The following is a 23,627-nucleotide window of genomic DNA, read 5'->3' as shown; positions in this document are numbered from 1 at the left end:
CAAAGAGAGCTGATATGTTGTCATGTTCTAGGATGGATTCTGGATTGAAGGATTGGTCCTTTAGTTGAAGGTGGGGGAGAAGAAGTTAAAGCACTGGTGCCTAAGCTAACTTTGTTAAACCAAAGAGTAGACGTCAGTGATCAGCTGTGCTCTGATGCCCCCCCTTGCAGTAGTCATGGAAGGATCATTGATATTAGTATAGGAGAATTTAATTGACAGGGAAATATTGACACAAAGTATGACAAAAAATCATGACAATCGGAAGTAAGATTTTTGGACAGGATGTGGTTGTCTTACACAGATTTTTTTAATAAACTACAGGAACAAGCTATATGGTAGTTTTGTTCACATTTCAAAGCAGTCACTATGTCAGTTAGTAATACTTTAACCAAGCACACACATATCACAGCTCTTTGCTATAACTTCATATGCTCAAGTGCTGATTTTGGTCATGTCATAATATTTTGACAGCAGGTGATACAATTGCTCGATTCTGATTGGTTGTTCAGAGAACACCAACATAGCATTGCAAGTATCAATTCAGTGATGTTTTTCAACAATTATAAGGGTATTAAATATTTTATATAGCAAAGATACTGCTGCATATTGGAGCATCAAGGTGTTCTGCTGGAGCAGTAAGATATGGATTTACACCCATGATTCTCCACACAATGAATTCCTGATCTCAGCCATGCCGCCATTGAGTGGTCATTATAGGGAGGCAGGAAAAATCAAAGCGACAGTCAGTCACCCCTTGGTCAGTCTCACACACAAACAGTTTCAGAGCTGAATCAATAGAGATCTGTGACCATAGTAGAAACTGCTGGAAACATTCAGCAGATCAGGCAGCATCTGTGAAGAGAGAAACAGATGAGTTAATATTTCGGGTGTGGACCCTTTGTCAAAACTGATGCCTGGCACTTGGGAAATCATCAACCCTCTGACCTGGAGTTGTGTAGACTCACCTTCAATGAAAAAGCTATAGTTCTCTAAATACTTTACGTGATATGTGCCATGCGAATTAATTTCTATTGCAAAATATTCTTTATAAGCTTCTCTTAAGTATATAATCCCTAAGAGGTGTATAAAAATAGTGGAAAAGCAATGATATATTTAACAAGTATAGTAATAAATTTATCAATTGGAACCTTTATCCATCACCTTCGGCTCAGACAAAGAGAAACTTGTTAATGCATGTGCTAATGGTGCATAATCTGAAAATTAAATGACTGTCATGCTTCACACAGGCACAGTCTCCTTTGGGTACAATACAGCCATGAGGTGACGGACAGAGAAAAAGTATTTTAATGCTGACTGCGATTCGTTAGCAACCGTAGTCAATCTTTTTCCCCACAGGAGCTCCTTGCACAGCAGGTGGAAAGTTCCAAGCTTTAGATTTCTGCATTAATGCTCAGCTTTTATTAATTCCATCAATGATCATCTGTTCCACAAGCAACTGGCAGAGGTATAAACGAACTGTGTCAGTGCTGTATAGTTTTTTACAGGTTTCATACTTTACTTTTTATATTTTTCTTTTAAAAGTTATTTTCTGTTTTTCCCTCTCCCTCCTCTAAGCCTCCTGCTAAGCCTTCCCCCAAATCCAGTTGACAGGTCACACAAAGGTGCCTTGATCCTGGGCCTCTTTATTACTGCTTTTGAGCCAGTTTCTAGGGATTGCATCCATGTGGCCCCAGATGATGTAGCTTCGTTTCTCCTGACTACTCATGATATAGTGCACTTCTGTTCCAATGGATAGTGGCAAATTTCAAAAAGTCCAGAATTCTCTGATTGTATGAAGATGTTGACTCACACTAGATTATCATCAGTCAACCTCCAGTACCTCACTCAAGTGAGCCTGGACAGTGAGTATTGGCAGACTATTCATCATCACAACCAACTCCAAACCCGGACCTTAAATCACCCAACATCCACACATGTGCAGGGATGAATACTGAATAGCGATCAGGAGTTGGAGTGGTGGCTGATTTTCTTCTCCCTAACACAGGGGCTTGAGACCAATTATAGCACCTATAAAGCCACCCCGGTGAGACCAACTAGCTCAGTGCAGACTGGGAATCAAGCCTGAGGCTTTCTGGTTTGTATGGCTCAGCTACATGTTACCTTGATCATCTATTGTCTTCAGTGATGCCTACTTGTGAAAGTACATTGCTAATTATCTCTATATCCATTGGTACAGTTATGTGCTGCAACATCACGATTTCTGTGCTACTGTGCACTATCATAGCTGTTCACTATTTCGATTCAGTTTCAGCCTGCACACTGTTATAACCTATCAGACCTGTCTAAAGCATGCACCCTGAGAATCACCATAACTTTCATATAACGTCTCGACTGATTCTTATTTCCACATACAATTGGTGTTAGTACAGTTAGATTTTTTAATACAGTAATCACTCCAAAGAGCTATGTCCACTGAAACAGTTAGATAAGATACTGGCTAGTTCATAATTAGAAAATGAACCAGCTGTACACTGTGACTTGAGATATAATAAGAGAATTGACAAATGCTTAATACACATTTCAGAAATATAGATGAGATAAAAATAACCAGCAAAATAGGAAAACCAAATGGTACAGCAGCCTGTGCACAATGAATATTCCTGATTTCATTTTAAAGCACTATTAGAGAAGATATGTTCAAATGATTAAAGATATTTTGCTGTACAATCAAACATAAATCTTTAAGCTCCATTGTCAGATTCATTTCCTAATGCAAAAATGCAGTTGATGAATGAATAGAAATAAGATTACCATACAGTGCACATTCATGTGTAAAATGAAATTTCTATTACAGTGCGTTGCTTCAGTGAAATAAGCTTTTATGCTCTCCCCAGGGAGATGCTTGCTGATTTCTGACACAACCTGCTGAAAGCTGCACTTTCTAATTCTATATTTGTGCTCACCATTAGAAAAGTCATGTGCTGATTTTTTTTTTACGACTGTAATAAAGACTACACCTGCCTGTTGATTCATTTCTGCTTTTCCTATGTAACATGGCAAAGCATGGGGGCAGGACAGAGAAAAAGGGATGGTTATTACTATCAGTGGAAACAGCACTGCCGAAACATTGCTGGATTCAGCTTACGAACTGAAACACACAAGGGCTACCTTTATAAGACTTGGAAGGAATGTTTGATACACTAAAAACAAAACTCACCGAATTTATGATATCCCAAAGACATATGTAAATAAGCTCATTAGAAAAATATCATTTCTCCAATGCTTTAAAACTGTAAATTTTATGTGAGATTTGGAAGAAATGCTAATGATAATAAAACGAACAATGTATTTTGAAAGTGTCTCTTAATTTTCATATGCAGATCAGGTTGATTACAAAATAGTTTCCACTGTAACTCCTAAATTCGAAGTGCTTCTTGCTGAGATAAAGTCCAATAATATTGCAATGTTATTATTTAAGTGGTTGTAACATGGGGGTGGGTGTAAGTTAGTGGTGACAGGAAGGGAGAGAGACTTGGGAGTGTTCTTGATGATTCCCTAAAGGTCAAAGCTCATTTTCAGGTGGCTGTGGCCAAAGTAAACATCGTTCTAGGCTGTATTGCCCAGACTGTTCAATATTAAACCAGAGCCACAATAATAGGGTTACATGAGGCCCTGGTGAAACCTTGTCATTTGATCTCCCATTTGAAGAAAGACATTTTGGCTTCAGAGAAGGTAGAGAGAAATGTGACAAGGATGATCTCCGACCTAAATATATTGACGTATGGCAATAGATCACATGCCCTGGGCTTAGATTTGCTGGAGACGTGTAGACTTGGATGTGATCTGATTCAGGTCCTTAAAATTACTAAGGGCACTGATAACATACAGGCAATGAGGCCGAGTAGAAAGTAAGGGTCAACCATTTAAATTGCGAAAGCATGGAATGAGGTTGGCTGAGCGGAAATTTTATTCTTCTCAAAGAGCAATCAACCTATGGAAAAGCATTCTGGAGGGAGTAGTGGAGGACTCCTTGTAGTCCTTTGAAAAGGTATTAGATTAATTTTTGGAAAATTATCAGATCATAGCAGAAGATTGTTCCTAATAACCAATGGGTTTGGGGCTACCTGAGGGGTTGGAGAAGAATCTTTGATAGAGGTTTCCTGAATTGGCTGTGGGACTTGGCTTTTTTGCCTTTCCCAGGATGTGGGTTGAGGGGGAAGGGCAGGGATATGATAATGAGTTTGATAAAAAGTGAGCCACTACCTGGCCTTTTCTTGTCCTCAGTGCATGACATGAAATGACAAGACATTACATCCTTTACAACAGGCCAGATGGAAACGTATTATTTTATTGACAGTACATTTAATTAAAGAAGAAAGAAAGACTTACATTTATATAGCACCTTTCATGACCTCAGAAAATCACAAAGCGCTTTACAGCCATTGAAGTACTTTTTTGAAATGTAGCCAATTTACGCATAGCAAGATCCCACAAACAGCAATGTGATAATGACCAGATAATCTGTTCTTTTTTGTGATGTTGTTTGAGATAAATATTGGCCAGGACACCAGGGAGAACTCTCTTGCTCTTCTTTGAAATAGTGCCATGGGGTCTTTTACATCCACCTGAAAGGGCAGACGGGGCCTTGGTTTAACTTCTCATCTGAAAGATGGAGCCTCTAACAGTGCGGCACTCCCTCAGTGATGCACTGAAGCGTCAGCCTAGATTTTTTAGTGGGAAAATCCACAACCTTCTGCCTCAGGGGCAAGAGCGCTACCACTGAGCCACGGCTGACACTTCCAATTAGATTGAAGTTAGTTTGTTACAGTACCCGATCGTGTAATAAAGGTCAATAAAATAAACACTAAAGGTACAGAGCATAGAGAATGCATGTGTTCTGAAGTCACAGAACTATGTATTGGGTAGTAGCATGAAATTAATTTTCTTCTATGTTGCCATCCTTGGCATAATGGTTAAGTTCTTAGCAGACTGGGCCCGAGTTATAGTAAATCCCCTATACACTCACTCAATTCAGGCAGAAGGCTGGAAAGAATATAGATATTTACATCTGACCAGTTGTGAATTTTACTGGATAATAGTATGTGAGCAGGCACCAGAATTTGTTCAGTACCAATTCGCATAGAACGATACCGAGGTCCCCTGTGAAGTGACTGAAGGACTTGTATTAAATCCCAAAGGAGAGCTATTAAAGATAAAATCCTGTATAATGCATCAGATCTTGTTTTAATCAATGCAGATATCTGTTTATTTAGATGTATTTCTCAAGTGAATACTATTTTTGTAATAAACCACATGTTAATCCGAGATTTGACAAAGTTGTATTTGGATGCATAGGGTCATGCGTAAATTCTGATGTGGGACATAGTGAAACCAACGTAAATTCTGCCAAAATTTCATTTCATACTTATAATATTGCTGTTATTTTCTCTTAACCCCAGGAAGGGGAAATTATACAGACCCAGAGGAGTTGGGAAGGTCAGGGGGTGTAGCACGTGCACATGCTGTGATTGGCTTGGAGCCAAATTATAAATCCAGACTAGAGGGATTCAGTTTATCCCCCACATGGGTGTGTACTAGTTCTCCATGCAGTGCCTTGAGAATCCCCTTTGATGTCTTTATTGTAAGTGTGCCTCTTTGACTGCTTGCTTACTGTGCTATTGTTCTTGCTGGCTCTCCTAGTTGGTCTCCCACCGTGCACCCTCTGTAAACTACAGCTCATCCAAAACTCTGCTGCCCGTATCCTAACTTGCACCCAGTTCCGTTCACCCATCACCCCTGTGCTCGCTGACCTACATTTGCTCCCGGTCTAGCAACGCCTCAATTTTAAAATTGTCATCCTTGTTTGCAAAGCCCTCCATGGCCTCGCCCCTCCCTACCTCCGTAACCTCCTCCAGCCCTACAACCCTCTGAGATCTCTGCACTTCTCCAATTCTTGCCTCTCAATCCACGATTTTCATCGCTCCACCATTGGAGGCAGTGCCTTCAGCTGCCTGGGACCTAAGCTCTGGAATTCCCTCCCTAAACCTCTCCGCCTCTCTACCTCTCTCTCCTCTTTTAAGACGCTCCTTAAAACCTACTTGCTTAAGTGGCTCTATCAAATTTTGTTTGATAATCGCTCCTGTGAAGTGTTTTGGGACATTTTACTACGTTAAAGGCATTATATAAATGCAAGTTGTTGTTGTTGTTGTTGTGCTTAATAACTTTTAAAAATATATATCTATCGTGGATAACTGGGTCTCATAGTGTTTGTTTAATGGCCACAACATTGCACTTGAGCCCATGGCCTGGTCCGTCATAGGACCTAAAAATAACCCAGAAAACTCCTCCCAGACGGAAGCCTCTAGCGTAGCGTGACAGTAATATCAGTTTTCTTTTCTCAGCTGAAATCAAGAATATAAATGATATCATATTACTTATTTATTACTATGTTGTGAAAGTTGCACTTCAACAAATAATTTATTTTTGAGTTACATGATTACCTTGCTGCTGACAAATGGCTGCCTTCTAAATATGTGACCTTTAGGAGGTTGTTGTGGGACCAAATACTGAAAATTCTTCGTTTCTGTGGAAATAGAAACTACAGGTCTACTTATCACCGTATATTAGATTATGAAAAATGGGGGAGATGCAACAATACTGGAATGCAGTTTACCCCTGGCATACGAGACTGAGAATTTTATACCAGTTCAGAGCATATTTCTGACACAAATGGCTTATGCCATTACATAACCAGAACAACACAGGGGGATCAAAGTTGAAAATTAAATGAGTGATCTGACATTTTGGAAAATTCGCGCATCAGGTAAACATGTTTCTAGTCACTGGATATTTCATTTGGATAAAGCAATTTTCATTATTATTATTCAGTGTTCAAAATACACAAACTGGAATTGGCAGCAATTCTAGAAATGGTAGGAAAAGTATATGTTTTTGATAAATATACAGCATTCGGATCAAGTTTTTAGCATTTGAACGTAGATTTCAATGAGGAACATGAGATATATAAATATCTTCAGAAGTGTCAGGGGTGAAATGTAAAAATAATCGCAGTAAATAGTTTAAAAGATTTTGAAAATGTGCATCCTGCGTCAGCATCAAATACGCTCGGTCAGATATAGCACAGGTAGAGATAGAATAACATTCCTTCTACCCTGTCCCAAATATTTATTTTAACTTCAACATCAGAAGAGAACCCTCACTATATCAGTCTAAAGCTTCCAATTCTCACACCAGCCATCTTTATGGCCTGAGTCAGATTACCAATTTTGGGGCCAACCTTACTTTCTTTGCCTGATTTTAGTAAAAAACAATAGATGTGAGTGAAGAGTGGTGTGATGATGATGGAAAGTGCTAACAAAGTGCTTGTTTTTGGTTAATAATGCTTTTAGGATCCCGTCCCCTAACAAATATTAGTAAGAAGTCTGTTTTTTCTTGTTGAGGCCTTGTTAAGGTCATTAATGAAGAACTCATGAAGCATTCCACAGTTGCACAGTTAAATTGAAGAGAGAGGGGTTAATTTTGACTTTGGGCAACAGTGTAAAACGTACAATATCGGCTTGGCCACCTGTTAAACAGCTCTCCTGATTTCCGTTTCCATTGAAGTCATTGAGCACAAGAGCATGACGGGAGTAGGAGTGAGTGAAGTTTCAGGCCTCTCTGTTTTATAGACTCACTAACACAAAGACAAACAGTCAACCACAAAAATATCAAACACAATATCTAACAAAGCAAGGACTGTTTGAAGGTGCTTCTTTGAGGTAGTATTTTTCCTCATCTGTTTTTGTAGGTCAGGGTAACAGAGTGCCAGCACAGTACAGCCACTGTCTCTCAGCAAGCCAGCACCTCAAACACCTGACATCACTCTCACCACCTTTGTGAGCACCAGCATGGGTACACATACATTAAAGGATAAAGATAGCAAGTTTGAGGAGATAACACAGAGTCCTAGTTCATGAGTAAGGAGGAGCAAGTGGTGGAGACAGAGGAGAGCCGGTGCCGGTTGCTCAGAGGACTAGCATAATTCCTTCGTTCAGGTACAGCAGTTAAGGATTCTGACCTCACAGAGGAGGGCTAACTGAGCAGGATCATTTACAACAATTATTCTGCCAGTACAAAATACCCTGCAAGGTATGCCAAGGGGTATGGACAAGTCCACTACCACATCTATGCAGACATGGATGAAGGGTTATCTGCACTGCAGTCTGCCATGGAATGTGTGGCAACTCCAGTGGCATCTGCAGTGAACTCCTCAGTGACACAGTTCCTAAGAGCAGTGGTAGTATCTCTCATGAATGTTCAGGTTGCTGTTAAAGAAGCCTTGGTCTCCAATATAGAAGAGGTTCACTTGTTTGGCTCCAGTATTCTGGGTGATCAGGTAATAGAACTGTAAGTCAGGGATTATCAGACCTCATTGCTGCACTGAGATCTACTCCAGCACAGATTAGTTGACATGCTGAGTGGGGGCCCAATAGCAAGGGCATGGCTGGAGTAAGCATGAATGAAGGTGACACAACATCCAGCCCTTTCAGCATCCCATCCGCAAGTGACAGTAGATGCGCAACAAAGCAAGCCGGACCAAATAGACACAGTAAGCAATGGAAGTAGCTGAATCAGTTGCATGGCTCTTATGAACCAGCACAAGAATACACATAGCCACCTGAATCCCAACTGGCTCCCACTGACAGCCAGCCAACACATTTACTCTTCCCGCTATGGAATCACTTAGAAGTTGTAGGTTAGGGGTTAGATGGCACAGTGACACTGTGGGAAAACTCACTAACATCACTCACACATGACATTAAGTAGGGTAATTAATTGGTTACACTGTATTTGAACTTTATTTCTGAATGTGTAGAATAAGATAGCAGCATAGCAAAGATGATAGTTGAGAACATGCAGGTGTTTTGGGCCACTTTATTGTGTTCATGTGAATGGAATGATTCCTTAAGGGAACCATTCAGGCACTTAGCTAAATGTATCTGGGGAAATCTTTCTGGTTGCATTGATGTTTCAGGACTTATATCCTGCTCTGGCCTTGTTTCAGGCTTGACCTCCTCCCCCATGGTTAGGCTTTTTTATATAGCAATGCTATGCAGCATGCAGCAGGCTATAATGATCTTGGGGAGCTGTACTGTAATGTGCTCCTTAATCTGTTCAGACTTCTGAAGCGCTGCTTAAAGACTCCAATGATATGCTCAATAATAATCCAGGTAGTTGGATGGGCCGCATAGTATTTGTGCTCTTACTGTCTGTAGCTACTGTAGGGTGTCATTAGACAGGATTGCAGTGCCTGCCACAGATGATTGACACAAAATCAAAGCATCATGAGTGCTGCCATCACTAGCCGGCTGCACATTGGTGGAGTAAAACCCCTTTTTCTCCTTGTAGACCATTGTATTATGGCGAAAGGCTTGGATGGTCAACTGTGTGCCACAAAGCACCCACCCAGGTACATTCAGAAAGGCAGCATTCCCTTGGAATTGGGCAGCCTTGTCAACTTGCTGTTGCCTGGTGGCAAAGGGGACAAAGGCATTGGCCTTCCTGAATAAAGCTTCTGTCATTTGTTTGATGGAAATTGCTTGATACTGCTGATGCCCTCAGACTTAGCTTGGAAAGAGTCAAAGGCATAAAAATTGAGGTCAGTAGTCACCTTGATGCCCAATGGCAGTACCATCCCTGTGTTCGAGGTTGTCTGCAGCTCTTTCAAGTAAATGGTAAAGCTCTATAGATGCCTTCCTGCCAACCGTGAAGCTGTGCCTTTTAGATGTTGCCCAGTAGCAGTGCTTGGGCCTGTAAATGCGATGGATGCCTTATTGGTGGATCTAACCTGTGCCTTTGGTGCTACCTCATGTCTCTGGCAGCCCTTCCCTGCTCCTGCTCATCCTCCAGTATGAAATCAAGTGGCGGAGAAGCACAGAACGCAACTCCCACTGTAATGGGCTTTCTGTATGAAACAACAGCAGTTCCTTTTGATTCCTGACACGCGAGAACCTGCCTCAGCTGTAACACCCATTTATTATGAATGAATATTGGAAGCAATAATTGGGGACTTAACAAGCATAACAAGACTAATGCAGAGTATATGCACTACACGCATCACCAGCTCAAACGTGTAACAGTAATTTCCTAACAGGCATACAGCAGGTGGCACTGGGGTGAAATGATGGACTCCTAGAATTGCCGGCCAGAATTATTTTATGCCAACAGCCATTTCTAGATCATATACACAAGATAAACAAGCTTGCCAAGGCACACATTTTATTTTTAGGAAGCATTAAGAATTAATTATTGCAGATGTGTCGTGATTAGATGTTATTTTTCCACTCCTACTAATGAAATCACATTTTCTGGACTTGTAAATTTTAGAGCCATGCATTCCCATAATTTCATTAGTGGTCATTAATTACAATGAAAAATGGGCAGTTTGCCCATTTTTTTGACAAAAGAAGAAAATCTAGCCTTCACTGCCTAATTATGGATAGCTTTATGTTGCTGAGTCAAGTTCAATAGAAATTGGATTAAGATTTCCCAAATTCTTTGAACTACACAGCTGGCACAGAATAAGACTTTTACCCCTTCATTTAGGGCTAGATTCAAAACAGGCTCCAGAGGTGAAAGGAACATAAGAATATAAGAAATAGGAGCAGGAGTAGGCCATACAGCCCCTCGAGCCTGCTCTGCTATTCAATAAGGTCATGGCTGATCTCCTACCTCAACTCCACTTTCCTGCCCTATCCCCATATCCCTTAGTGTTCAAAATTCTATTGATCTCAATCTTTAATATATTCAACGACTGAGCATTCACAGCCGTCTGGGGAAGAGAATTCCAAAGATTCACAACTCTCTGAGTTAAGAAATCTTTCCTCATCTCAGTTCTAAATGGCTGATCTCTTATCTTGAGAACATGACCCCGAGTTCTAGACTCTCTAGCCAGGAGAAACAACCTCTCAGCATCAACCCTGCCAAACCCTCTAAGAATTTTACACATTTCAATGAGATCACCTCTCATTCTTCTAAACTCCAGAGAATATAGGCCCATTTTACTCAATCTCTCCTCACAGGACAACCCTCTCATCCCAGGAATCAATCTAGTGAACCTTCGTTATATCCCCTCTAAGGCAAGTATATCCTTCCTTAGGTAAGGAGACCAAAACTGTATACAGTACTCCAGATGTGGTCTCACCAGAGTCCTATATAATTGTAGCAAGACCTCCTTACTCTTATATGCCAACTCCCTTGCAACAAAGGCTAACATACCATGTTCCTTCCTAAATGCTTGGTGTACCTGCATACTAACTTTCTGTGATTCATGTACAATAACACCCGAATCCCTCTGAATACCAACATTTCTTAGTCTCTCATCTTTTAAAAAATATTCTGCTTTTCTATTCTTCCTACCAAAGTGGATAATTTCACATTTCCCCACGTTATACTCTATCTGCCACCTTCTCGCCCATTCAATTAACATCCGCAAACGTGAGCAAACTTGGATAGATTACACTCAGTCCCCTCATCTAAGTCATTGATATATATTATAACCAGCTGAGGACCAAGCACTGATCCTTGCAATATCCCATTAGTTACAACCTGCCAACCTGAAAATGACCCGTTTGTTCCAACTCTCTGATTTCTGTCCTCAATCCATGCTAATATATTACCCCCAATCCCATGAGCCCTACTCTTGTGTAACAACCGCTTGTGTGGCACCTTATCGAATGCCTTTTGAAAATCCAAATATACTACATCCACTGCCCCCCCCTTATCTACCCTGCTAGTTACACCCTCAAAAAACTCTGATAGATTTGTCAAACACGATTTCCCTTCCATAAAATTGTGTTGACTCTGCCTAATCATATTATGATTTTCTAAGTGTCCTGTTACTACGTCCTTAAGAATAGATTCTAGCATTTTCTCTACTGATGTCAGGCTAACTGACCTATAGTTCCCTGTTTTCTCTCTCCCTCCTTTCTTGAATAGTGGGGTTAGATTTGTTACCTTCCAATCCACAGGGACTGTACTGGAATCTAGGGAATTCTGGAAGATCAAAGCTAATGCATCAAAATTAATTGTTTAACGTCTCTGCCATTTCCTTATTTCCCATTTCTCCTGTCTCTGCCTCCAAGGGACCCAAGTTTACTTATGCCTATCTCTTCTTTTTTACATACTTGTAGAAGCTCTTACAAACTGTTTTTATATTTCTTGCTAATTTACTCTCATATCCAATTTTCTCCCTCTATCAATTTCTTGGTCATCCTTTAGTGATTTCTAAAACCCTCCCAATCCTCAGGCTTACTACTCTTTTTGCCAACATTGAAAGCATCTTCTTTTAATCTAGTACTAACCTTAACTTCTCCAGTTAGCCACGGTTAGATCACTTTTCTCGTGAAGTTTTTATTCCTCAAGGGAATGCATATTCGTTGAGAATTATGAATTATTTCTTTAAATGTTCGCCATTGCTTATCTACCGTCATATCTTTTAATCTAATTTCCCAATCTACTGTAGCTAACTTGCCCCTCCCTATGTAATTGGCTTTGTTTAAATTTAAGACCCTAGTTTCGGACTTAACTACATCACTCTCAAACTCAGTATGAAATTCTATCATATTATGATCACTCTACCCCAGAGGATCCTTAACGACAAGTTAATAATTAACTCTATCTCATTACACAATTCTAGATCTATAATAGCCTGTTCCTGAGTTAGTTCCTCGCCATATTGTTCTATAAATCCGTCTCAAACGCATTCCATAAACTTGTCCTCCAAACTACTTTTGTCCTATTTTTTGGTAGCATTCTATCTCTTTGGGCCATCATTTTTTACATTTCTCCTTTTCATGTATGCTTAAGAAGATGACAGCTGAGAGGAGCCGAGCCGAGCGGAGGGAGCGTCCGATAAAAGGCGGGATTTCAGAGCGCTGAGAGGAGCCGAGCCGAGCGGAGGGAGCGTCCGATAAAAGGCGGGATTTCAGAGCGCTGAGAACAGCTGAGAGGAGCCGAGCCGAGCGGAGGGAGCGTCCGATAAAAGGCGGGATTTCAGAGCGCTGAGAACAGCTGAGAGGAGCCGAGCCGAGCGGAGCTGCGACCGAGTTCGAAGTGACGTCAGGAATCAGATCGGGACGCGACACAGGGGAGGCACCTGATTGGTGAGTAGGTTCAGGTGAGTATTTCTCCTTATCTACAGTAACTGAAGTAAAAGGAAAGGGAAGGTCTGCAGGTCTTATAGGAAGTAGCGTTAATTTTTTAGTGAATCAAGGTCCCTAGTGTAGTTAACATTCTCTAAATTGAGAACAATTTAAAGGAGTAAACTCCTTAAAGGGAGTGGTAAGTAGTTTTTCTTTCCTTTTTTTTTCTCTTGACATTGTAGTTGTTCTTAAGCTAATTTAAGGGTTAAGTCATGGCAGGAGATCCCAGGGCCGTGTCATGTTCCTCTTGTGGGATGTGGGAATTCAGGGCTCCTTCCTGTATCCCTGATTCCTTCACCTGCGGGAAGTGTGTCCAGCTGCAGCTATTGTTTGACCGCTTGACGGCTCTGGAGCTGCGGATGGACTCACTTTGGAGCATCCGCGATGCTGAGAAAGTCGTGGATAGCACGTTCAGTGAGTTGGTCACACCGCAGATAAAAATTACTGAGGGAGATAGTGAATGGGTGACCAACAGACAGAGGAAGAGTAGGAAGGCAGTGCAGGGGTCCCCTGCGGTCATCTCCCTCCAAAACAGGTATACCGTTTTGGATACTGTTGGCGGAGATGGCTCACCAGGGGAAGGTGGCAGTGGCCAGGTTCATGGCACCGTGGCTGGCTCTGCTGCACAGGAGGGCAGGAAAAAGAGTGGCAGAGCTATAGTGATAGGGGACTCGATTGTAAGGGGAATAGACAGGCGTTTCTGCGGACGCAACCGAGACTCCAGGATGGTATGTTGCCTCCCTGGTGCAAGGGTCAAGGATGTCTCGGAGCGGCTGCAGGACATTCTGGAGGGGGAGGGTGAACAGCCAGTTGTCGTGGTGCATATAGGCACCAACGATATAGGTAAAAAACAGGATGAGGTCCTACAAGCTGAATTTAGGGAGTTAGGAGTTAAACTAAAGAGTAGGACCTCAAAGGTAGTAATCTCAGGATTGCTACCAGTGCCACGGGCTAGTCAGAGTAGGAATGACAGGATAGCTAAGATGAATACGTGGCTTGAGAGATGGTGCAAGAGGGAGGGATTCAAATTCCTGGGCCATTGGAACCGGTTCTGGGGGAGGTGGGACCAGTACAAATTGGACGGTCTGCATCTGGGCAGGACTGGAACCAATGTCCTAGGGGGAGTGTTTGCTAGTGCTGTTGGGGAGGGTTTAAACTAATGTGGCAGGGGGATGGGAACCGATGCAGGAAGTCAGTGGGAAATAAAGTGGTGACAGAAACAAAAGGCAGTAAGGGAGAGTGTACAAAACATGACCGGACAGATGGTCTGAGAAAGCAGGGCAAAGACCAAGGGAAGACTAGATTAAACTGCATTTATTTCAATGCAAGAAGTCTGATGGGCAAGGCAGATGAACTCAGGGCATGGATGGGTACATGGGACTGGGATGTTATAGCTATTACTGAAACATGGCTAAGGGAGGGGCAGGACTGGCAGCTCAATGTTCCAGGGTACAGATGCTATAGGAAAGATAGAGCAGGAGGTAAGAGAGGAGGGGGAGTTGCGTTCTTGATTAGGGAGAACATCACGGCAGTAGTGAGAGGGGATATATCCGAGGGTTCGCCCACTGAGTCCATATGGGTAGAACTGAAAAATAAGAAGGGAGAGATCACTTTGATAGGATTGTACTACAGACCCCCAAATAGTCAACGGGAAATTGAGGAGCAAATATGTAAGGAGATTACAGACAGCTGCAAGAAAAATAGGGTGGTAATAGTAGGGGACTTTAACTTTCCCAACATTGACTGGGACAGCCATAGCATTAGGGGCTTGGATGGAGAGAAATTTGTTGAGTGTATTCAGGAGGAATTTCTCATTCAGTATGTGGATGGCCCGACTAGAGAGGGGGCAAAACTTGACCTCCTCTTGGGAAATAAGGAAGGGCAGGTGACAGAAGTGTTAGTGAGGGATCACTTTGGGACCAGTGATCATAATTCCATTAGTTTTAAGATAGCTATGGAGAAGGATAGGTCTGGCCCAAAAGTTAAAATTCTAAATTGGGGAAAGGCCAATTTTGATGGTATTAGACAGGAACTTTCAGAAGTTGATTGGGAGAGTCTGTTGGCAGGCAAAGGGACGTCTGGTAAGTGGGAGGCTTTCAAAAGTGTGTTAACCAGGGTTCAGTGTAAGCACATTCCTTATAAAGTGAAGGGCAAGGCTGGTAGAAGTAGGGAACCTTGGATGACTCGGGAGATTGAGGCACTAGTCAAAAATAAGAAGGAGGCATATGACATGCATAGGCAGCTGGGATCAAGTGGATCCCTTGAAGAGTATAGAGATTGCCGGAGTAGAGTTAAGAGAGAAATCAGGAGGGCAAAAAGGGGATATGAGATTGCTTTGGCAGATCAGGCAAAGGTGAATCCAAAGAGCTTCTACAAATACATAAAGGGCAAAAGGGTAACAAGGGAGAGAGTAGGGCCTCTTAAGGATCAACAAGGTCATCTATGTGCGGAACCACAAGAGATGGGTGAGATCCTGAATGAATATTTCACATCGGTATTTACGGTTGAGAAAGGCATGGATGTTAGGGAACTTGGGGAAATAAATAGTGATGTCTTGAGGAGTGTACATATTACAGAGAGGGAGGTGCTGGAAGTCTTAACGCGCATCAAGGTAGATAAATCTCCGGGACCTGATGAAATGTATCCCAGGACGTTATGGGAGGTGAGGGAGGAAATTGCGGGTCCCCTAGCAGAGATATTTGAATCATCCACCGCTACAGGTGAGGTGCCTGAAGATTGGAGGGTAGCAAATGTTGTGCCTTTGTTTAAGAAGGGCGGCAGGGAAAAGCCTGGGAACTACAGACCAGTGAGCCTGACATCTGTAGTGGGTAAGTTGTTAGAGGGTATTCTGAGGGACAGAATCTACAGGCATTTGGAGAGGCAGGGACTAATTAGGAACAGTCAGCATGGTTTTGTGAGAGGAAAATCATGTCTCACGAATTTGATTGAGTTTTTTGAAGGGGTAACCAAGAAGATAGATGAGGGCTGTGCAGTAGACGTGGTCTACATGGACTTCAGCAAAGCATTTGACAAGGTACCGCATGGTAGGTTGTTACATAAGGTTAAATCTCATGGGATCCAAGGTGAGGTAGCCAATTGGATACAAAATTGGCTTGACGACAGAAGACAGAGGGTGGTTGTCGAGGGTTGTTTTTCAAACTGGATGCCTGTGTCCAGCGGTGTGCCTCAGGGATCGGTGCTGGGTCCGCTGTTATTTGTTATTTATATTAATGATTTGGATGAGAATTTAGGAGGCATGGTTAGTAAGTTTGCAGATGACACCAAGATTGGTGGCATTGTGGACAGTGAAGAAGGTTATCTAGGATTGCAACGGGATCTTGATAAATTGGGCCAGTGGGCCGATGAATGGCAGATGGAGTTTAATTTAGATAAATGTGAGGTGATGCATTTTGGTAGATCGAATCGGGCCAGGACCTACTCCGTTAATGGTAGGGCGTTGGGGAGAGTTATAGAACAAAGAGATCTAGGAGTACAGGTTCATAGCTCCTTGAAAGTGGAGTCACAGGTGGATAGGGTGGTGAAGAAGGCATTCAGCATGCTTGGTTTCATTGGTCAGAACATTGAATGCAGGAGTTGGGATGCCTTGTTGAAGTTGTACAGGGCAATGGTGAGGCCACACTTGGAGTACTGTGTACAGTTCTGGTCACCCTATTATAGAAAGGATATTATTAAACTAGAAAGAGTGCAGAAAAGATTTACGAGGATGCTACCGGGACTTGATGGTTTGACTTACAGGGAGAGGTTAGACAGACTGGGACTTTATTCCCTGGAGAGTAGGAGGTTAAGGGGTGATCTTATAGAAGTCTATAAAATAATGAGGGGCATAGATAAGGTCGATAGTCAAAATCTTTTCCCAAAGGTAGGGGAGTCTATAACGAGGGGGCACAGATTTAAGGTGAGAGGGGAGAGATACAAAAGGATCCAGAGGGGCAATTTTTTCACTCAAAGGGTGGTGAGTGTCTGGAACGAGCTGCCAGAGGCAGTAGTAGAGGCGGGTACAATTTTGTCTTTTAAAAAGCATTTGGACAGTTACATGGGGAAGATGGGTATCGAGGGATATGGGCCAAGTGCAGGCAATTGGGACTAGCGTAGTGGTATAAACTGGGCGACATGGACATGTTGGGCCGAAGGGCCTGTTTCCATGTTGTAACTTCTATGATTCTATGATTCTATAAGATGAATAGTGACACAGACAGAATAGCTTTGATGTGGCTTTTTTGATCAGCACAACAATGGAAGTGAAAAATTTGTCTAATTGTACAAAATCTCATCAATGTTAGACTAGGGTAGCTCAGAGAAGAGTCAACTGATGAACAATATTCAGGTTGTTTTTGTTTCTTATCAAAAAGTTAGTATGGCAAGGAAAAAAAGACACTGTTGCTTGATTTTAAAGGAGCATAAAGGAACTTTTCCTCCTACTGCTTGTAAATACACAAAGCAATGCCATAATTCACATCTTAATGATGTTATTATGCTTCAGAAAAAGAAAAAATGAGGCCTGAGGCCCAATTTCAATCGGGCCTCAGGCCTATCTGTTTCGGCACTGTGATTATTCCCTGCGACCAGTTTGCAGGCCAGAGCTATGCAGCATTCGTCCCATTGAGTCTGTACAGGTAGGTTTCTTTTGCTGCTTTGACTTCAAAGTACTGTAAAATCTAAGAATAAAGGTCTTTTAACAAAAAACGGAAGAATGCCTGATTTTCTCTGCGATTAACAACCCACTAAGAAAGTTGCATTTTTAGAAATTGTTTGTTCTCAAGTTGCAAAATTCTGCAATTAATTAGTTAGCATGTTGTTACTTACAGAGAAAAACTGACATTCTCCCATTTTCGATTTAAAAAAGTTAAGTCAACATTCCACACAGAAATGTTTTTATGTCCTTTAAATGAAAGGGAAAACTTATACATTAATATGACTTCAACTTGTGTTGGTAAAATGGTGGTCGTAAAATAGGAGAGCAATGTATGTATGGGTTCGACTTATACATCAGATTTTATTGTAATAATCAGGAAACATCAGCCTGCGTCCTCCCTGAAAAATATTAATTTCAAGCTCCTTGGGTTTTCTGACTAGAAATTATCTCTGTAATTTTCAGCAATTTATTAGCGTAATTCAACCTATACCAATATGTATAACAGGGAGGTGAAAGGTAGAGGTGGAAGCACGACATAAAAATTACATCAAAACCCTTCTGTCTGGGATAAGACTTGTCAGTAGTATTGCAAACACTTGACCTAATAATGATTGGTTCAAAGAGAAGAAAAGCCGAGATCCAATGAGCAATTAAAGAAAGAGCCATACTACTGTAATTTTCACCTACTGAGTTGTAAGTTCTGTCAAGAGATGCTGAAGCTATGAAATTGATTCTTAAATTTCCTTTTTTTAACCAAGGATCAAATCCCCATTGACTCTCTGAGACTAATGTACCAAAAAATACCAGGGCTAAAAGGTTTACATACTGAGGACAGGTTACATAGACTAGGCTTATATTCCCTTGAATAGAGAAGATTAAGGAGTGATCTAATTGAGGTGTTTAAGATGATTAAAGGATTTTAGAGGGTAAATAGTAAGAAACTATTTCCTCTGGTGGGGGAATCCAGAACAAAGGGGCATAACCTTAAAATTAGAGCTAGGCCATTCAGGGGTAATGTCAGGAAGCACTTCTTCATGCAAAGGGTAGTGGAAATCTGGAACTCTCTCCCCCAAAAAGCTGTTGAGGCTGGGTCAAATTATAACTTCAATGCTGAGCTTGATACTCTTTTGTTAGGCAAGACGTATTAAGGGATATGGAAGCAAAGCGGGTAGATGGAGTTAAGATACAGATCAGCCATGATCTAATCGAATGGCAGAACAGGCTCATGGGGCTGAAAGGCCTACTCCTGTTCCTATGTTCCTAATAACTTTACTCACTTTACAAGTTACTTCCCCGTTGCCCTGCATATAATCACTTTGAGTTAAAGTTGAAGGCTTGGAGATCTAAGGGGGCAAAATAATTTTTGTAACTGGGGAGTTAAGTACAAAGACTTCATACCTCCATGCGTTGCTACTAACAGTCCTGGATCTGATACTGGCCCCAGTGGAATCAATTATAGAATAGCTGCACTCCCAATTGATGTTCTCTGACACCTCGATGCCCAGTGCCACTTAACTTCAGACAGCTCAGTTTTGGCATCAGATTCCAATTTTAGAATGTGCAAAATTATGGGATTAGTTTAATTTACATAAATGAAATAAAAAATTTTAGGCTTACAGTTCAACTAATTTTAAGAATTCTTACGAAGACAGTATTGATTAAAATCAAAAGTGTTAGCCATCAGCTGTAAATTGTTACAATCTTCTTCATTCATATAATCTTAGTGCAGTCATCTCAACATTTTTCAGAGATATGATTCTCAAAGGATTTAGAACATGAATGATTAAGTGCTCTTCTCCCTTCAATGGCCTGTTTAGCTAACTTACCAAACTTCAAAGGGCATCATGTGCTATATTGTGTGGTGGAAGCAAAATCCGAGAAGAAAAGTAATATATTTTGCTGAACAAGAGGATGTGATCATGAAGAAACCATCTTTGGAGTTTATAATGTATTAGTTTTAATCCTTCAGCTTAGATGGGTCAGAGTAAAATTCACACTTTGCGAAAACTTCAAATCAAAGGTCTCTGGCTGAGTCAGCAATTGTATCACTTATACATATTCTTTAATTTATACAGCCAAGACCAGGCTTTTCAGAGATGAACAGTTTCAGAATGCTCAAATTTCAGTTGTGTGGATCTATTTTTTTGTTAATGATTAATTTCTAGATAAAGCTGTAAATAAAATCTAACTGCTGTAAAATATGGTACAGATCCGTAACACAAACATATCCTCTTCCCATTCTCCAAAAGACACATTCTGATTACAAGTCTTTAATCATAGATCAAAAAGTGATTAAATACGGTGATATACAAAGAGATTTCTGAAGAGAGATAAAGGATAGTGATTCTATTGTGTGTGTTGCATTTCTGTACTTATAAAGAATAGTTTTGAAAGGTTTCTTTTTTTCGAGTCTATTTCTTAAGATCCTTAAAACTTGTGATGTTGAATTCAGATCATATAGTCCTTTCCTGCACTGCACTGCCATTGTCAAATATAGCACTGTGTCAAAACTTCCATGGCAACCAATGTCATTTTCCAGCACAATTTCTGCTATATTACAGGCAATTAGATGCTCAAAACTATATGTATAAATACCTTCCAGTGCTGATTTACCAAATGATTAGAGGAAATTCTGACATAAAATAAAATGATTCTGTGTGGAATCTAAGACACAAGGTGGGGTTAAATTTGATAACCCCCGAATGCGGGCACGGTGATCGCGGTGCGCGATTAACCCGCGCCCGGTCGTTGAGATGCAGGCAGCAAGTGAGATTTGTGTTGCCTGGTCATTTACCTGATACCTGCGAGCAGATAGGCCTACCTGTGCTGTTGAGTGGCTTCTCACCAGCAGGCAGGTTCCGATATCGCGAGTGGCTAGCATCATGTAAAGGCAGCCTGCACCTCTTAAAGGCAACCACGCACTACACCCCCAGTCACCCACCTACCTACCAACAAACTCTTTCAATCAGTACGAACTATTCCAATCAGATGCTTCCTCTCACCCTCACACATTACCACTGTTGCAAACCGCACACCCACAACTCACAGGTCACACACACTGGCAGCTATTCACCCATGACAGGCACATCACCCAACCATCTTGCAGAATACTCACCGACACACGTCCTGCTTTCTTGCAGTGGAATGTGGCGCATAACAGGAGGCAGCAAGTGGAACGTGAACCTGTTGACCTCTCTCAGGATGACAGCATTCCTGTCCCACCCCTGCCACACTGCCAGTGCCTTTGCTGTTGCCTGTCAGCTAGCCAGCCCACTCCCTGTAGAGTATTGAAACTTTATTATAGGAACATAGGAAGATAGGAATAGGAGTAGGCCTTTAGCCCCTGGAGCCTGTTCCACCATTCATTGAGATCATGGTTGATCTGTGACCTAACTCCACATACCCACCTTAGCCCCATATCCCTTATTACCTTTGGTTAACAAAAATCTATCAATCTCAGATTTAAAATTAAGAATTGAGCTAGCATCAACTGCCGTTTGCAGAAAAGCGTTCCAAACTTCGACTACCCATTCCGTATAGAAGCATTTCCTAACTTCACTCCTGAAAGTCTTGACTGTAATTTTTAGGCTGTCTCCTAGTCCTAGTATTCAAGTATAAGAGTCCTCCAAAAACAGGCACAAATGCATCAGCAGCCAGAAGCAATAAACCAGCAAATAATCTGTAACTCCTGCATGATTCCTTTAAATAGCGCTGGTGGGTTGGGGGGGAGTTCCTCCAAGCTGTTTACGACCTGCTGAGCTGTGCGAGGTTAAGACAGTGCATTGGCTGGAGCGTTGAGTTCCAAAATTGCATCTATCCCTTTAAATCAGCATTGCACGCTGATCTAACGCATATTCTCCCTACTTTATACGCTGCCGGCGTTCATTATCTGTGCGTGTGCAAACGTCTTTACCAAGATAACGTCCAGCGCACATCTCGCTAGAAGTGTGTGCGTGCATTCCGGACGCTATTTTGGATCCTTAGGAGGCCACATAGCGCCTACAAAACAGCCGCAATGCAGCCCAATTTATAGCCCGAGAGGTCGAAATTGGTTTGTGTTTCTCCCCTTTTTTTGGGCAGAAAATAGGCACAATGTTTACCAATTTCTAGGTGTGAGGTTCTGTGCCGGCAACATGGCCCCTGCCAAATTGGTCCTTGCCATTTTTCGCACCCTGGCGGCCGCCTAAAATCAGCATAGGTCCAATTTTAATATACAAAGAAGGGTCCTATGCCTGTTTCAGGACCCTTCTGCAAAATAGGTGGAGCATGCCTAAAAGGGACTGCTGGAGGCTGCCAGAGAAATGGTAGGAAAAGTTTTTTAGCTTCCCCTCCCAGGACTTAGCTGAGGGCTGCTGCTGGTGAGGCAGAAAGCCCAAATTTGGGTGAGCTGCCTCTGGAAGCATGAGAGGCATCAACAGCTCACCTCTATTAAAATGAGGCCCAAGGCCCAATTTTGGGTGAGGCTCAGGCCCACTTGCCGCAAGTGGTCTATTTTGGACCCAAAAACAGGCCAAAACTAATTTCTACTTGAAGGTTTTCAACAGATGAAAATCATTAGTTCAACTGCCCTCAGTTTATAGACAGGCTACTCCATTCCTGTTTGCTTTTAGTATAAGCCAATTCAGTCACGAGAATATGCTGCACGCTTGTAAAAATAGAATAACAAATATGCCTATTTCTGACAAATCTGATTATTGAAATCTGGATGCAACCTGGCTGAACAACATTTGCAATATTTATTTTGTAATAAAAATTGACAATGTTATGTTAAAAGAGCAAAATCTAAGACTTTACTCTGTGACAGATGTTCTTGTTATCATAAGTTGTACATATCAAACCTCCTGTCTGCATAAAATTTATCCTCACACTTATGCATAAAATCAGCAATGCTGGAAATGACTATCCTTGTCTTTTTATTGCTGCACGGAACAAATGTGAATCCAATTTTTTTTTAAACTGAAAAGAGTCAGGCATCTAAAATGAATGTGACAAATGTAATTTCTGTTAAATGAAACATGGGGATATCAGATTTTTTTAAATGAATGGTTCTTTTATTAAGTTAGAATGACAAGGACAATGTGAAGCCTATTAGAACGCAGCAAAAATCCTTCAAAGATTCCTTGTATAGTGCACAAAATAATTAATTTGAAAGGAATAATAACCTTCCATACTATTAGCTGTGGTAACGGGAATCTTGTTGTTTCTACTTACTTATAGAGCTTTCCGTTAATCATATGCGGGGTCAGTTAGGCCCACGGGCTCCAGTTTGTCTGATTTAGTCACACTCATGGTTGATTGTTGACTTCAAATCTAAAATGAATATAGTTCAGTTATTAAAGTTGCAATGCCTCATAAATAAACCCCTAGAAACCAAATGACACCTTTAAGGAATATGATCTAATCTTACTGACAATATTTCTATCTTTTTGAAATAATTTCAGTGGCTGAAAAACTGACCTTGTGATCTGTGTTGTGACTGTAACCAGACAGCAGTGATCCTCTTGAGCTCAGCCTTCTGAAGGTAATGGTAAGATGTATGGCATTTCACAGGCAAACACGTCTTCACAGCATTGCTTTGGTTACGGTGTTGCTGATTTTGTTGCTCTGCCGTGCATTAAGTTAAAAATTAACTTTGAAATGGCAGATTGTATCGTGCTCTCTGAAGATTCTTTTTCAAGTGTGAATGCTGCACTCATAAATAATCTCTATGGTAATATATGTCGGAATCGCTTGCTTTTGATGCTGAAACTGGAAGAAACAAGGTTTGTGGAATGTTGGGTGTGCTTATATCAATCAGTGTTGGCGAAGGT

At 41.4% G+C, this 23,627-nt stretch overlaps 1 long non-coding RNA gene across 1 annotated transcript; it reads right to left on the bottom strand.

Annotated features, from left to right (window-relative positions):
• Nucleotides 1-207: 207 nt before the first annotated feature.
• On the bottom strand, nucleotides 208-23,397 carry LOC137323327 (uncharacterized). The gene is made up of 3 exons (XR_010963350.1): nucleotides 23,275-23,397; nucleotides 23,029-23,127; nucleotides 208-852 (listed from the first exon to the last, which is right to left on the bottom strand). It is a non-coding gene; the product is annotated as an uncharacterized lncRNA (long non-coding RNA).
• Between the last annotated feature and the right edge of the window lie 230 nt (nucleotides 23,398-23,627).

The sequence above is a fragment of the Heptranchias perlo genome, chromosome 7 (assembly GCF_035084215.1).
Source record: "Heptranchias perlo isolate sHepPer1 chromosome 7, sHepPer1.hap1, whole genome shotgun sequence".
Lineage (NCBI taxonomy): Eukaryota > Metazoa > Chordata > Chondrichthyes > Hexanchiformes > Hexanchidae > Heptranchias > Heptranchias perlo.
Note: the sequence above shows the minus strand (reverse complement) of the source record. Positions and strands in the feature narration are given on the sequence as shown.